We start from the raw sequence: 16534 nt of genomic DNA, 5'->3' as shown, positions 1-16534 counted from the left end.
TACACCAACTCTTTCTTCAAAGGGATCACACCCTTCTCTGCACGAAGCCTTTCCGAGGACACCTTCCTCGTACACTTGATTTACCTTTCTTTCAGGGCCAAATTGGAGACCCTCAAACATAGAATGAAGAAATAAAAAGAAAAAATCTCTCAATGCCTCTTGATAGGTGGATTACAAAGTTGTAAGCTCACAAACTCTCCAAAGAATATATACAAATGTAAAGCCTATGGAGATCCTCTTGATAGAATGCAAAAATCAAGTTCAAACAGGTTTAACTTTTCATATAAAAGTTTAAGTTCAAGAATATGAGATTTGATCTTGGAAAAGGTTATTGTAGAAAGGTTTTGATAGTGTATATATAGCCCACAAGGAAATATGACTGTTTGGGGGTAAAACTATAATTTACAGGGTTGAAAAAGTCAACCTGTGAAAGCCCCAACTGATCTATTTCCCAGTCGAGGCGGTCGACCGAGGCACGGCGGTCGCCCGCCCTTATCGGGCTCTTCTTTTGAAATTCAAAATTCATACCGGCGCGGTCGACCGGTTCAATGGCGGTCGCCCGGCGAGGGCTTACTGTTTGAATTAACTTTTCGCTCAAAACACTATCGCGGTCGACCGGACCCATGGAGGTCGACCGCCCACACCATACTGGATTGTTTCTATTTGAAACAGAAACGTATCCGCGGTCGCCCGGCATGCCCCGGTCGACCGGCCCGATAGAATTCGAGATGGCCTGGATTTCCAGGTTCCATCCCGCGGTCGCCCGGCCTAGCCCAGTCGACCGGCCCTGAGTAAAATTCCATTTTAACTTTAAAATCCATGGGCTTTTGGGCTATGGTCATTGGGCTTTAGTCAAAGGTTTTCAAACACATTTTTGGGTGTATTGATGGTTTTCAAAGATGTAAATTGTTAAGTGTAAAAACCATTTTGAAAACCTTTTGAACCATAACTAAAGACAATGGAAGCAATGTTATATGGCTCGTAGTAGCTTGAACCATAACTGAGGTCTCGGAACCTTACACGGCTACTTTAACGCGTTCTTGTCCCCTTCGTTTCTCTCCATTGAAAATGACTTAATGACCATAGGAGCAACAGATTGCTAAGGAAATGGTATCTTATTCCAATTAATAACAAAGAAAGTTTAGTGGCTGACTATCACTGTTCTTATATTTTCTTCAAACGACTAAGAAACTCAATCTAGGTGTATGCTATTTCCATCAACAAAATTTGACTATGACTTCATGGGACTTTTACCCAAAAGGATAATAACAACTACTCAACAACATGGCATTCAATCTAAATTTTTTTTTTTATAACTAGGAATTAAGGTGAAGTCAAGACTATTAACAGATAAACATTCGACTAAGTTGTGAACATAAAAGCAATTTTAAGGGGTGTATCATGTTCCAAGGATATACTCAAATCTCAATCATTTAGACAAAGAGGGTTAAAACATCTATGCAACTAGGACTCCAAACTGTACTGATCGTGAAAGATAATCTCTAAGTGTGAAGCATAAAAAAAAACCGTTCTCATTTTTGCAAATTCTCTACTAATTTGAACAAAAATATATCATAAAGAAAATGATCCTTGAGGCATTACCAGAACACATAAAGAGGAAAGTCTCAACTACTTTTGCAATTACATCAATGTCTTTAATTCACATGTAAAAGCCAAATTTCCATTATTTTGCAAATGCCAAAATAACCTGAACTCCTGTGCACCATGCAGAAATAATCCTCAAGTCATGTGACATATGCACATGGTGGAGAAAATCTCAATCATTTTGTAAATGTCTAAAATCTCAAAAGTAACTCAAACTTCTTCTTTTAAAAATTAACTTTGAAGCTCACAAAAAAAAAAAAAAAAAAAAATCGAATAAGAAATGAAATAATACTGATTACATGTCATGGAAAATATATGATTCATAAATGAATCAATTTGAAACTGATGAGTGTATGACAATAATATCTTCACAATGAAATAGCACATGTGCCAATATTTTATACCTGAATCTACTTTGCTTTGATTTCTATTAAGACAACCATATACTCATCTATTTGAGAATGAATTTGATGAATAATGCACCAAACATATTGGTTATCCATAAAGTGAACAAATACAAATCATCATGACAATACTATAATCAAAACATGAAGACAACAAACATTCACTTTTCAAAAAATTGTCTCAATGGAGATGAAGGGATTAGGGTTTTCAATGGAGATGAATTCACAGAAGATCCAGAACTTCAATAGATTGACGATGCATGCAGTTCAGATACGGCCAAGGCATCCTTCTCCTTTTGGAGAAACTGTAGCAGAAAAGTTCTCATTGCGAGCATATCAGTATTTCTCTGGGATATAGACTCCTCGCGTTTGCTGAGACGCAACCTATTTCGGCACATAACAATCTGCTCTTCAGGCGCTGATGCACTCAGTTCAGCAACCGACAAGGCATTCTTCTTCTCCATGATCGCAAGTGTCTCCCAATTACACTGCGAATCCATGATTTCGGCAATCTTCATACACTAATGGACGATAAGAAGCACCTCATCATCGCCACTTTCAGCATTCAAATCACCCATTCTCTTTGGAATTCAGAAACAGAAATATTAGATTCTATAGTAAAGGAGATAAAATCAAATAGCTGTTCATCATATTTTCTAGATCTAGTTTGACAGTTCGTACCTCTGTAGAACTTTGCAGCCGTAATAGGTATATTGTGATCGATTGCAGATAAGATTTCATTCCGTCCACATAAGTTTTCTTTTTGCACAAAGCCTCCTTGCATTCTTTTAGATAAGACCTCCTTAAGCACAGAACCCTTTGCTCTTGAGACGATGATGCATTCCCTTCAAATACGTCCAAGGCATCCATCTCATCCTTACTGACTCCGTATTATAGTCAAAACCTCCTTTTGGTACATCAACCCACACCGACGGAGTCAGGCACCATCTCATCCAACCGTTTCGAAGCAGCATCCATTCTCTATGGAATTCAGAAACAAAAATGTTAAATTTGCTTCATGGCATGCTTTAACGAGATAAATCAAATTGCTAAGAATCATATTTTCTAGGGATTTTTGCCAAATAGTCCTTTAGAATTTAATAAATTACAAAAGGGAAATGATTTCTGCGCTCCACTGTTTTGATAAGCATGCCTCTACTTGTTTGTTGTGAAGTATTTAAAGGGTTGTCAGAGGATATTACTGTTCTCAAAAAGCTCCTAAAACCCTTTTAAAAGGCATGTTTATCAAAACATTGGAGCGTTGAAATCATTTCCCTTTACAAAATTATTGCTACATAGTCTCCTTTAAGTCATGCTTTAGAAACTAATTGCTAAAAACCCCCCAAAACAAACTTCTATTACCTGTTCTTGTCAAAAAATTTAAAATGACTAAAGTACCCAAAACCTTTTTCTCTTTAAAGTGAATCTTCAATTGGAGTTTTTAATATGGTGTAAGCCCTTATAGTCCCTTATTTTTCAAAAAGTACTGTGCGGGCCATATCATGGGATGATCCAAACCGTCCATTAGAAGGAACACAACGTAAATACACTGTTCCCAAAAAAATCATTTCCATAGGATGATCCCAGGCCCTCCGATCTATAGATGATCCCAGGCCTCTGATCTATAGAGGAACTGCATATTATGTATACCTCTATAGATCGGAAGGCTAGGATTATTCTATGGAAATGATTTTTGAGGAACAGCCTATTTACGTTGTATTCCATCTTATGGACGGTTTGGATCATCCCACGATGTGGTACTTACAATACTTTTTGAAAATACAGGACTATAAGGGCTTACACCTTATAAAATCTCAATCAATTGAGCCCAACAACTGAATTGTTCCGAGGAAATAATATATTCACCCCCTTCTCTCCCTCGGGCCACCCCACTCTAGTTTATTTATAACTACTATTTTTACACTAAAAGAGGGTGGTCCATGAAAGAAATAGGGGCAGATATATCATTTCTCTTGTTTAGATCTTTGAAGAAGGTAGGCCCACAATTGTTTAAATAAATTATGTCCACCAATGCGCGGACATCAAATAATAATATTTTTTGAAAAAAATTTACTTGGGCCCACTTTGTTCGAAGATCCAGCCGTTCATTTGTTGGGCCTCTGCATAAATAGGCCTTGCCCCAAACTTCGATATGGAGTGAATTATATATGGTGGCATCCATCTACGGATTAGAGGCCCTACTAAAGTATCCCTTCGATATATCTAACTAACATCATCGGGCCCATGTGCCCAAGATCTGTCTGTTGATCTGGCTAGGAATTGGAAACACAAGATTTTATATGATGTATGGCCGTATAAACCTGTATTTTTTTAAAAGTACGGTTTTGTGCTACACCATAGGATGATCCAAACCTTCCATTTGTTGGGCCACAAGTGGCCCAAAAACCATTTCCATAAGATGATCCTAACCCTCCAATGTATAGAGGGACCGCATATTATATAGATCGGAGGGTTAAGATCATCCGATGAAAATGATTTTTGGGGCACAACCTGTCGTTGCCCAACAAATGGCCGGTTTGGATCATCCTAAGGTGTGGGCCGTACCATACCTTCTGAAAAATACGGGTTTATACTCAGTAAACACATGTCCACATATTGCTATCAGATGAAACTGGTGGTTAAGGTTATGTGGAGTGATGATTTTATAGGCCTTAATATGTAGATGGGATCACTCTTATGGTGGGTCCCACACGCATTCCAGCATTTCTAATGTTGAAAGGGAAGGTTTAGGCTGTGGGTAATTTAGTCATTTCAAAAATTTTAAGAGGGGCAAGTGACAGAATTTTGTTTTGAGGATGTTCTACTTTTGCCAATTATTTTATAAACCAAGACTCTGCGTGTCATCAACAGTAGAATCGGATAAAGATAGAGTGGGCACACAAAATGTAGATGTTTGTACGCCCGCTCACATATATGTAATGGATTCTGTTGGCCACAATACAACGTAGTCCCATGGCATTCGAGAGTGTGATATTTCACCCACTCACTAGAGAAAATGAAAATTAAGCATGTTTTTTTACACCAGTTTCTTGATAATTAAATGAAGAAATGCCCACAATGTGATGAAAGTTACAAAATTTTCAAGTCTATTTCACAAAACTTCACAAATCCATAAAAGGGAAGAAATGCCGAAATTTTACAAGCAATGATGCAGCCAAATTACCGAGGAGCAAACATGGACTCCATGAAGGGACTCAAAGAAACTATTACATCATAGGAAAAGGACCCAGTATTCCAAACAAAAGAAACATTGCAAACCATACCTCTAGCTAGGTATTTCACTTTCCAATTCCAAGTTCTTTTGTAATGTCTCTGGTCAAGCTGAATTGCAAAGTATTATGCCATGGGAAAAGGGTTCGAGTGACTGGAAGTTTCCTCCGAAGGTCCTGCATCATATAAACTAAATCAAGTTCTATATCGTCGGCAAATGAATAGAACTGTAAAATTTCAAGAACTATACTACGATCAAATTCTTTAAACATAGAAAAATCGGCACATATGATAGACTATGACTGTTAAAAAAAGATAAGACGTGTCAAAAAGAACCAAAAAAAGGCTATTTTTATGCTCTAAAACACAGTAGGTTCACTGTAATTCCATGATAAAAAGACTGTCATTCACATCAAAGATTTATGAAATCAAATTCAAAGACATTACTCGAATATCTAGTACCTTAAATGTGGTATCGGGCAAATTTGAGTAGGATGCCTGCAAAAATATAGATGTTAGAAGACAGTCTCATGCGGATCACACCAACCATCCCATACTTTAAACAAGATCATAATTGGGAACCTCAAGAGACACAAAATACTCAGATTCATGGTGGCGAATCATGTTTGCTATGCAAATCGCACAATCTTCTGGGGACTGAAAAGGAAATGCAAACTGTTAGTATCAGTAGAATGGAAACCCAGTAGGAGCTCCAAAGCAAATCACTAGCTTCAATTACGAATAATGATAACTACTGGCAGATGGAAACAGATCAAATTGATGTGAAATGATTCCACAATAATATTGTTAAAGAATGCAAAAAGAAAGAGGCATACAAGGGAAGGAGGCATAAAGCGAGCAAAAGAAACACAAAATAGAGCTTGTCAGTTCACTCTTTATTACAAACAACAACAATATGTTTATTATCCACTTCTGCTAATCGATTTGTGGTTGATGCTCAATCCCTCCTTTGCGCATATCCCCTGTAGTGCAAACACAGTGACTAAATATGCTTGTTAATGGAGAGGTGGGAAGGGACCAAATGTTTGTTTCTGCTGTGAAATCTGTTTAGTGTTAACCATTTCAAAAAAAAAAAAAAAACCCAACTTCTGCCATGTGTCGGTTTCAGCATACATGTGTTGGTTTCAATGATGTCCGACGCGAAATCCACATGAAGATATGTCGTTACAAGATGTCTCGATGCAATTCGGTATCTTTTCGGCCATGTTGACCAAAATGTTACGAGCATAGATGTGTTGGTTTCAGCATACCAGATGTCTGGATACAAGTTCTGTAGTGGTTTCGCATTGTTTGTTGTTTTATACTTTTATTTTAAATTTTTAATAAATGTAGAAAACTAATTTAAAATGAAAAATATTTTCTTTTGCCATTTATTGTATTATGTCGTAGGCTAGTATGTTACATACTTATATTTATGAATTACATGTGATATGTGGTGTGTATGTAATACGTATAACTAGTGATTTATGTTCTATATGTTGATTGTAAGGAATGAATTACTTACTATATGTTACAAACTTATAGGATCAATCACATGTGAATGATAGTTGTGTTTATGGTTGTTAACAGAGAGATTTGAGAATAAAATGTTGTGTATTAGCCGTCTTGCCCTAACGCACATATATTTATTATGAGAAGAATATGAAAAGACTATAATGCCTTAGGCTACATAAGCTTATTCTAACACTCCCCCTCAAGCTGGAGTATGAATGTCATACATGCCCAGCTTGTTACATAAATCACTCAATCGAACTCCATTCTACGACTTGGTAAACTTGTCTGCAATCTGATCATTCGTAAGAGTGAACTCGGTTTGAATTTGGCCTGTCTGAATCCTGTGACGAATAAAGTGACAATCTACTTCTATATGCTTAGTTCGTTCGTGAAATACCGGATTCATAGCTATGTGAATGGTTGACTTGTTGTCGCAGTAGAGGGACGCAGGTGAGGAGTATGAGAATCCAATCTCTGACATAAACGGTCGTAGCCAAATTAATTCACAGCTGGTGTAAGCCATGGCCCTGTATTCTACTTCTGCACTGGATCGAGACAAAACGTCCTGCTTCTTAATCTTCCAAGATACTAGATTTCCACCTATGAAGGTACAATAGCCATTAGTAGATCGCTGGTCAGCAGGAGATCCGGCCCAGTCTGCATCAGAGTATCCCTCAATTCTCAAACGGTTATGCTTCCGGAAGAGAAGACCTTTCCCGGGAGCTTTCTTCAGATACTTCACTATCTGAATCATAGCTGACCAATGTGATGTCTGAGGCGCACTCATATACTGGCTAACCACACCAACAGCATATGCAATGTCCAGACGAGTGACTGTGAGATAGATCAACCGTCCTACTAATCGTCTGTATCGACCAGGATCGTCTAGTGGCTCCCCCTGATCAGGTGAAAGCTTGACATTCGGATTCATAGGAGTCTGTGCAGGTTTTGCCCCCAGAAGATCTGTTTCTTCCAAAATATCAAGAGCATACTTCATTTGGGACAAAGATAGCCCCCTTTGTGAATGTGCCACTTCAATGCCTAAAAAATATCTCAGAACACCAAGGTCTTTTGTGCTGAATTCATTCTGAAGGAAATCTTTGAGGTGTTGTATTCCTGCTTTGTCATTCCCTACAATAACAATGTCATCAACATATACAACCAGGAGAATCAGACCATCATTGCTTCGAGAGCTGAACACAGAATGGTCTACAGCACATTGTTTCATACTAAATCGTAGGATGGCCTCACTGAATCTCCCAAACCAAGCACGAGGAGACTGTTTAAGACCATAAATCGCCTTTCTAAGCTTACAGACGATATGCTGCAACTCCCCATGAGCAACAAACCTTGGTGGTTGCTCCATATACACCTCCTCCTGCAAATCACCATGGAGGAACGCATTCTTGATATCCAACTGATATAGTGGCCAAGACTGATTCACGGCCAAATAAATCAATACACGGATGGACGGAATCTTTGCCACTGGAGAGAATGTCTCAACATAATCAATCCCATAAGTCTGAGTAAAGCCCTTTGCAACAAGACGGGCTTTTAACCTCTGAACAGAGCCATCAGGTAGGTATTTGATGGTGAGTACCCACTTACATCCGACTACCTAAGCACCAGGAGGAAGGGAAGCCAACTACCGTGTCTGATTTTTGGCCAAAGCATCCATCTCAGCCTCCATAGCTGCCCGCCATCCCGAATCAAGCATAGCCTCTCGAGCAGAGTGAGGAATAGAAATCGCTGACAAAGATGATATAAATGTGGTATACGAAGGAGATAACCAAGCATAACTTACCGCATCAGAAATAGGGTGATGAGTGGTACGAGAACGAGTACGGCTCGCAATGGGGGCATCAAGAGAATCATCAACCGGAGCATCATCATCAGAGGATGAGGGTAAAGAAGGACCTGCTTGCTGAGAAGAGATGACAGGGCATGAAGGCTTAACTGAAGTAGTAGAACGCTTGCGAGTATATACCTGGAAGGGACGCTGAACCGGATCCGGTGGCAGACTTGGAACAGGAACCGGCAACGGAGGAGGAGATACTGGTAAAGAAGAGGAAGCACGAAAGTAGAGAGTATCCTAAAAAAAGGAGACATCAGCACTGATAAATTTGCGGCGAAGCTGAGGACTGTAGCATCGGTAACCTTTCTGGGTTTGTGGATAACCCAGGAAAACACACTTGATTGCCCTTGGGGCTAATTTATCAAGTCTTGGAGTGAGATCCTGAACAAAGCAAACACACCCAAACACCTTGGGAGGTAACGGAAATGGATCCCCAGAAAGGTGTAACACCGAAAAAGGGGACCGAATGCTAAGAACTGAAGAGGGTAGACGATTAGCCAGAAAGCAGGCTGTAAGCATAGCGTCAGCCCAAAAAGATTTGGGAACATGCATCTGATACAGAATGGTGCGAGCTATATCTACAAGATACCGTATTTTCCGCTCGGCAACACCATTTTGTTGTAAAGTGTGGGCACAAGACGACTGATGAATAATTCCACGACTAGAAAGAAACTCTTGAAAACCGTGCCGATCAGAAAAATACTCACGGGCATTATCAGTACGTAAACATTTAAGGGAACATGAGTATTGATTTGTAATTTCAGCATAAAATAAACAAAATGTAGAAAACACCTCAGAACGATCCTTTCTTATATAAAGCCAGGTCATCCTGGAAAAATCATCAACAAAAATAACAAAGTACTTCCCACCAAACATAGAAAGAGTACGACATGGACCGCAAACATCAGAATGCACTAACTCAAAAGAACTACTGACAAGACTAACAGAACGAGATGGGTAGGAAACACGATGGTGTTTTCCATACTGACAGGACTCACAATGAAAAGAACTAATAACACCAGAAACAACTGAAGAACGCTGTAGATGCTCAGGAGAAGGATGACCGAGCCGGCAGTGCAACATAAAGGAATCTGCTGAGGTACTAAACGCTGTGGGAGTGATAGCATCATCCAGGTAGTATAGGCCATCTTTCTCATGCCCCGAGCCAATCTTCTTCCCAGTCGCAAGGTCCTGAAAAATACAATAAGACGGAAAGAATGTTACTGAACAATTAAGGCGATTAGTAAGCTGACTAACAGAAAGAAGATTGCAGGGAAAAGTAGGGACACAGAGTACAAATAATAAGGATAAGTGGGAGGTGGCTGTAACAGTCCCAGTGCCTGAAATAGGACATCGAGTCCCATTAGCCAAGGTGACCATCTTAGTAGGAGCAGAACTAAGGGAACTAAGAAGTGTATTGTGACCGGTCATATGATGAGAGGCACCAGAATCAATGAGCCAGGAAGCAGAGTGGCTAAGGGAGCAAGAAGGGTTGCTACCTTCTGTGGCAAGTTGAGCAGCCGGTGGTTTCCCTTTCTTCTGTAGGCGCAAAAGTGACTCATACTCAATCCGAGAGACGACCATGGTGTCTGAGGTAGCAGAAATAGGTGCAGCAGGTGTCTCAGAAGCGAAGTGGGCGGCTCGAGCGGGACGCAGCTCGGGATGGAGATCGTAACAGAAATCAATAGTGTGACCCTCCATGTCACAATGACTGCAATAACGTGAGCCACGACCTCCATAAGTACGGCCTCCCCCTGAATCTCGGCCAAAGCCACGGCCCTGTCCGCGACGACCACGAGTGCTCCGAAAGGAACCAGACTGGGTAGCAAAGGCGGACTGGTCACCAGCAACAGAGATAGCCGGATCGATACGTAGAGCACGCTGAACGCGAGAAAATATCTCATCCAAAGATGGGAGCGTGCCTAACCCAAGGATCTGCTGCCGAAGAGGGACAAACTCAGGCCCTAAGCCATCCAAAAACCGAGTAGTACAGAGCTCATTCTTCTGTTGAGCCAAGACCTTAAGGTAGATGGACGGTGGATGATAAATATCAATCTGCTCACAAAGACCAATAAAATCCGAATAGTACTCAGTGACGGTCTTATCTCCACGCGAGATACGAAAGAAGTCACTGTAAACATCAGTAATCCGCGTGAGATTGTTGCTGCCGGAATAGAGTGTCTCAGCACGCAACCAGACTGCCTGTGATGTATCCAGAAATAGCATGTGGCTCGCAATCCTTGGTTCCATACTCTGACAGAGAAGAGACTAGAGCTGGGCATCCTCCTGACTCCACTTATCATACCCAGCATCTTTCGGATTCGGAGGATCTGTCGTGAGGAAACGTAACTTGCCCTGACCTCCCAAATAGAGGTGAACAGAACGACTCTAGGCAGGGTAATTAGCACCATCCAATTTAATGGATGTCATAGAAGTCACCGACACCGGAAATGAACCCGAGGAAGAAGCTGATGGCAAGGCCATAATAAACACCAAAACTCAAATGGGATGTCGGTGAAGCAGACCAGACAAGACACACCACAACAATCACAGACAACCACAGAAAATGGCAGCCAAATATAGGCAAGCAAATCACCACGGAGATAAACAATCAGAAGGAAAAACCACAAACATCCGCCGGAAGAAGGACCCCGAAAGAACAAGTACGAAGCCTCATACTTGTGAAACTACAACGAAACATAGAGACAAAGTTTAAGTCATCAAGTAGGCATCAAAGAAAAATGTAACAAAGCAGAGCCGCGACCAAAAAGGTGAGAAATGTAACGGGAAGATGTAGGGCAGGAACATCCGACGGCTAGAAGAGAAGAACGCTACCCTTATAGGTCAAAGAAGATGGGGAAAGACGTTAAAAAAAATAAGGGAGGGCGCACAGGGGGGCGCGCAGGGGGCAATCTGGGATTTTAAGGGGGGGCGCGCAGGGGCAAACAAGGAAGAGGTTGGGTTTTCCAGGGGGCGCACACAGGGGGGCAACCCGGGCTTTCCAGGGGGAGTTCAGGGGGGGCAACCTGGGTATTCAGGGGGTGCCGCAGGGCAAACAGGGAAGAAGTTGGGTTTTGTACAGAGAAAAAGGGGAGGAGAAAGAAAGAAAAATAAAAAAGGAGTTAGGACATGGGCATGGACTTCAATGGAGGAAGACAAGAGGTCTTCAATGGAGGTCCCTCGGGCATCGAGGAACCCTAGGGCTTTGATACCATGTTAACAGAGAGATTTGAGAATGAAATGTTGTGTATTAGCCGTCTTGTCCTAACAAACACATATATATTTATTATGAGAAGAATATGAAAAGACTATAATGCCCTTAGGCTACATAAGCTTATTCTAACAATGGTTTCTTCAGAAGTATCACCATGCCACCATTTAGAAAAGGGATGATGATGCTAGTTGACAACATGAGCGGACTCTTGATGGCAATAGGCATAAGTCTTTGAACTTATTGTGGGAAAAAGATAGGCAGTGGAAGTGCTTCAACATTGAAACAATACCCAATACCTTCGAAAGAGGCCAGACTATCTGAAGGAGGCTAGAGATACTGTGGAAAGGGGGTAGAAGGTGTCCAAACTTAGGCAAAGGACGGAAGAGGAGTTCAAGGAAGTAGTGTAAGAAAGAACCAATGGTTGAGCAAACCCCATCCAAGAAGACGATGATGATGATATTGGATATACATATGATGTCAAGACAAAGACAAAAGATAAAGTATAGGCATGCCATGAGAGAGTCCATGGCTTTTGAGCATGAGAGGGTACATATGAGGAGGATTAATTCCTCCAGACCATATGTTTAACCATCCATACATGAGGGACTACGGGCAATTTCAAATTTCTTATTTTCCAAAAATATCACAGCCCATTTAGCAAAGGGCCCATTCCAACATATGATTGATGAGGGTAGCAAGGTCAGTCCATAGGGGAATGCACCCCAACACAAGAGGTTTTAATGAAGTACTTGCTTGAGAAGCTGGAGGATTACATCGCCATGTTGAGGGAGCAGTGGCTCAAGTATGGAGTGACAGTGATGTGTGATGGTTTGACTGATCCCATAATACAGTCGATCATCCACATTATGGTATACTGCAACGACCGTACCATCTTTATGAAAATTATTGAGACATCTAACATCGTGAGAGTTGACAAGTACATCTATAAGCACAAGGTGGATGCATTAAGGAGGTTCAGAGAAAGAACGCTGTCTAGATTATCACAGGCAATGAGAGCAACTTCAAGAATGTTCAAGAGAGGATTATGAAATCCCCTAAGTACATCTTCTGGACGCCATGTCCAACTCAGTTCCTAAATTTGGGAAGCGAGAAGAACTTAGCTTCTGAAGTGAGTTTCCGGGGAAGCAAACCTCCCATCCAGATGGGAATTCACCCCAGAAATGGAACAATGCTGATAAGCATGTGAGAAATGATTAGCAGTTGAGTGTGGGCATCTAAGGCTTGACCACTGGAATTACTGAAAATTGCCAATGACCTTGTCATCCCTGACCTTGGATCAGCTGGTGGTTTCTGAGATCCATGTCAATGAGTGGAGGGGATATAACAAATTTGAGAAAAATAGGGCTCCATAAGAGGGTGAGAGGTTTCTTCTCGTATTACCTTTAGGATCAGGAGTTAATTAGGCTCCATTGTGAAAGCAGCATACCAAAGGAGGATAAAAGGCAGAGAAAAAGATTGCACAGAGGAGGCTAAATCTCAAGAGAAGTCAAATAAAAATGAAATGGAGAGGAAACAAAGCTTCGACAGTAAAGGAGCAAAATTAATTCGACAGCTTATCATGAGGATATAAAGAAATCAGAGGAAGATTCATGGAGAGAGGATACCTTTCACCAAACATTCCATGCTCCATAAAGTCTCCAAAGCTCATGAAAAGTTAGCTAGAATTCCTCTAGCAACCATGACTGCGCCATAGCTCCATATACTATAAGCAACCTTGCAGTGGATCGAAAGAGGGTCTGTAGATTCAGTGTCCACACGGCATATGGATCACCTATCAAGAACTTTCTAAATTTCTCATAAAAATCATGGTAGTTCGTGATTAATACAAAAGACAAGGGTTTTTCACTCTTTCCTAGAAGTTGAACCATGATGATGAGTCCTCTATAGCTCTACTAACATCCGAATGACATCTTGATGCAACCAGTACGGACTTTTGTTTCTTCTTTAGAAAATCTGTGGAGGAAGCTAACATAGTTTTTTTAGGTATTGGAGGAAACCTGCCTGCCCACTGAATTGAATTGACATAAGTTCTGGAAGTTGTATCAATTACAGTAAAGCCCTAATTGGAATAGATATGGCCATCTCTCTCTCTCTCTCTCTCTCTCTCTCTCATGGTAGCAAATTTCATTACAAAAGGAGATGGCCAAGAAAGTCATCCCCAAAAATACAAGCAAGCAGAAAATACTAAGGACAGAAAAAACAAGACAAGACATCAAGGAGGCAAAAAATGGAACAACTCTAAGCTTTGCTTAATTACTCCTAACTCAAAATAATGACTCAAGTATCCTTACATATACAACAAAAGCACATCACAATATTACATCAAGAAAATGGTAACCCTTTCTCATTAACTCAGCAAAACATAAAGTTGGCTGGTCCATCTAACCTGACATTGGCAAGACAATGCAAATATGATTGAAACGCTTTGAGTTAAAAGTTCAGCGCACAATTTACACTCACAAGTTGGAACTCTTCAACCAGCCATAACATAGAATTGCATATGATATATTGGAATCTCAAAATCCACACCCAATGAGGTCGTTCCCAAAAAAATTACTTATGCTCTTGGGAGAGAGAGAGTGTGTGTGCGTGCGTGCGTGTGTGCGTGTGTGTGTGTGTGTGTGTGTGAGAGAGAGAGAGAGAGAGAGAGAGAGAGAGAGAGAGAGAGAGAGAGATAGATTGTTAGTAAGTATATGCAATAACCTTCATTCTTCCGAAATCTTCTTTTCGGAAGAACCTTTCCAATTCAGAAGTTGCGGCAGCTAGAATCTTCGTCTTTCCCTCATTTTCTAGTTGGGAATTCTCCAATGTTGCAGCAGCATAACACCTAAGACATGATTGTTATGTGTCAAAAGCTGAGAAATTAAAGTCTAGAACTCAGTCAAACAATTGTTCGACTTTATAAACATATCTATGATTTAGTGACCTTTTAATATTCAGTCTTTCGGGTGGGGAACTGTTGAAATATGATCTTGATAGCTTCTCAAGCCTCCTTGTTCTTAGATCATTCATACTAAATTGTAAAATAGAACATATCTCTAAACCAGAACAAGGTACTGGAGTATCCACAGTCACGTTCGAGGATTGCAATAATGGAGCTGTAGAACATATCTCTAAACCAGAACAAGGTACTGGAGTATCCACAGTCGCGTTGGAAGATTGCAACAGTGGAGCTGTGGGATCTTTTGAAGCCACATCAGCACAAGGTAAAACTTCATCCTGGTTTAGAATATCCTCCTGGAAATAACAAACTCAAATTCAGAAACAGCTCAATGTATGAAAAAATAGGGCACCGACCCATATGCTAGCAAAAAAAAATTTCAAATCCATGAACAAAATCATTTTACTCAATGTTCAGAGGTCTCAAAAGGCGCTCAAACATGCTCTTCTAAAATTCTAAGAATTGACATTTACTCCTTATCCATCAAACACAATCATACAGTCACATCTGACCACTACAATTTTTTGGGGAATTGTGATCCCTACAAAATTATTTCAACCCTAAAAACTGAGTTAAGGGAAATTAATCTACTCCAAAAAGTTAAAAGCCCCAGTGAGAACCAAAATTATATGCTCGTCGTTTTCCAATAGTAGCAAAAACATGGAAAGAGAATAACATTTCATCAGTAAAGATCGGTGATAAATATATCACGGTGGCTCCAAACTGTGGAAAGGTCTCTTTTCAGTAAGCATGAGTGCATGACACAGTTCACAAACTTGATCAAACTTAATAAATAGATAGGGAAGAAAAACTTTGTCAGAGGGGATTCATGCATGTCCCACTGCAACAAAGTATACAACCAACGATAGAATAATGGAATTGTTAGCTGCCACTTGAGAAAAAGAGTATCTCAATCTTATGCAGATTATAATGTAGAAAAGAAAAATATCCAGCTCTTAATTTTTATTTACTTCTGTTGGGATTACGATACAGTATGACAGCCAAATATCTAAAGATGCAAGGGCTGCCTCAACCAGTACCTCAAACTTTAAGAACACCCAGAACATGGTACTTTTAAGTATTTGGTCATGGGATTAGATTAGGTAATGTAGAAACTTGACACAAATATTTTTACGAAAATATTTAGTAGTGGTGTTGAAATCAAAAACTTCTCAAAGGAGTACAAGATTATGGTTAGTGGAAACAGAAAGATAAAATGTTTGGTAACTTAGATAGCTAGATTAAAGTTCAGAGATACGTTGTCCTCTTTGTTGTAAATTCCGTTTCGTTTCGTCCGGAATGGACGAAACGAACCGGTTTCGTTCCAATTCCGGAACGAAATTCCAAAAATTTCGTTCCGGTGGAAATTTCGTTCCATTCCGGACGAAATTTTCCAAAATCCGGAATTTCGTCCGGAATGGACGAAATTCTTCATTCCGGCCGGAATCGTGCATAACGGCTAGTTTTACTGGATTTTGCAGATTTTACAACAATGCCCCTGGAACGGCTCTTTTTGGTTTTTGACCATTTTAACCTCAAAATGTGACCGTTTATAGCTGTTGGGAAGGGTATTTTAGTCATTTTTAAATGCACAATCATTTAAAAACTCCATAAATAGCATTTTCCCTACCTTCTTATCCTCCACTTTCACATAAGTGATTCTCCTTCTTTCTCTACTTTCACTTACATTATCTATTCTACTAAATTTCCTACAAGTCTACCCTCTTCTTCAACTCAATCCAAGTCTA

The 16534-nt window shown here is 40.2% G+C and overlaps 1 long non-coding RNA gene and 1 pseudogene across 2 annotated transcripts in view; both read right to left on the bottom strand.

Moving 5' to 3' along the window:
- Positions 1 to 2071: 2071 nt before the first annotated feature.
- LOC143853414 (uncharacterized) lies at positions 2072 to 3273 on the bottom strand. Its single transcript, XR_013237115.1, has 2 exons — positions 2691 to 3273; positions 2072 to 2590 (listed from the first exon to the last, which is right to left on the bottom strand). It is a non-coding gene; the product is annotated as an uncharacterized LOC143853414 (long non-coding RNA).
- Positions 3274 to 5026: 1753 nt separating this feature from the next.
- Positions 5027 to 16534, bottom strand: part of LOC143852550 (DNA mismatch repair protein PMS1-like) — a 32490-nt pseudogene continuing 20982 nt past the window's right edge. The window contains exons 5-9 of the transcript XR_013236794.1: positions 14772 to 15082; positions 14549 to 14672; positions 5823 to 5897; positions 5703 to 5738; positions 5027 to 5416 (exon numbers count right to left, since the gene is read on the bottom strand). The product of XR_013236794.1 is annotated as a DNA mismatch repair protein PMS1-like (transcript). The remainder of the gene's footprint in view (positions 5417 to 5702; positions 5739 to 5822; positions 5898 to 14548; positions 14673 to 14771; positions 15083 to 16534) is intronic.

Source organism: Tasmannia lanceolata, unplaced genomic scaffold, assembly GCF_043159265.1.
Source record: "Tasmannia lanceolata isolate RefF3 unplaced genomic scaffold, GAP_Taslan_0.1 ptg000019l, whole genome shotgun sequence".
Taxonomy (NCBI): domain Eukaryota; kingdom Viridiplantae; phylum Streptophyta; class Magnoliopsida; order Canellales; family Winteraceae; genus Tasmannia; species Tasmannia lanceolata.
The sequence above is the reverse complement of the archived record's forward strand: the minus strand, read 5'-3'. Positions and strand labels throughout refer to the sequence as shown.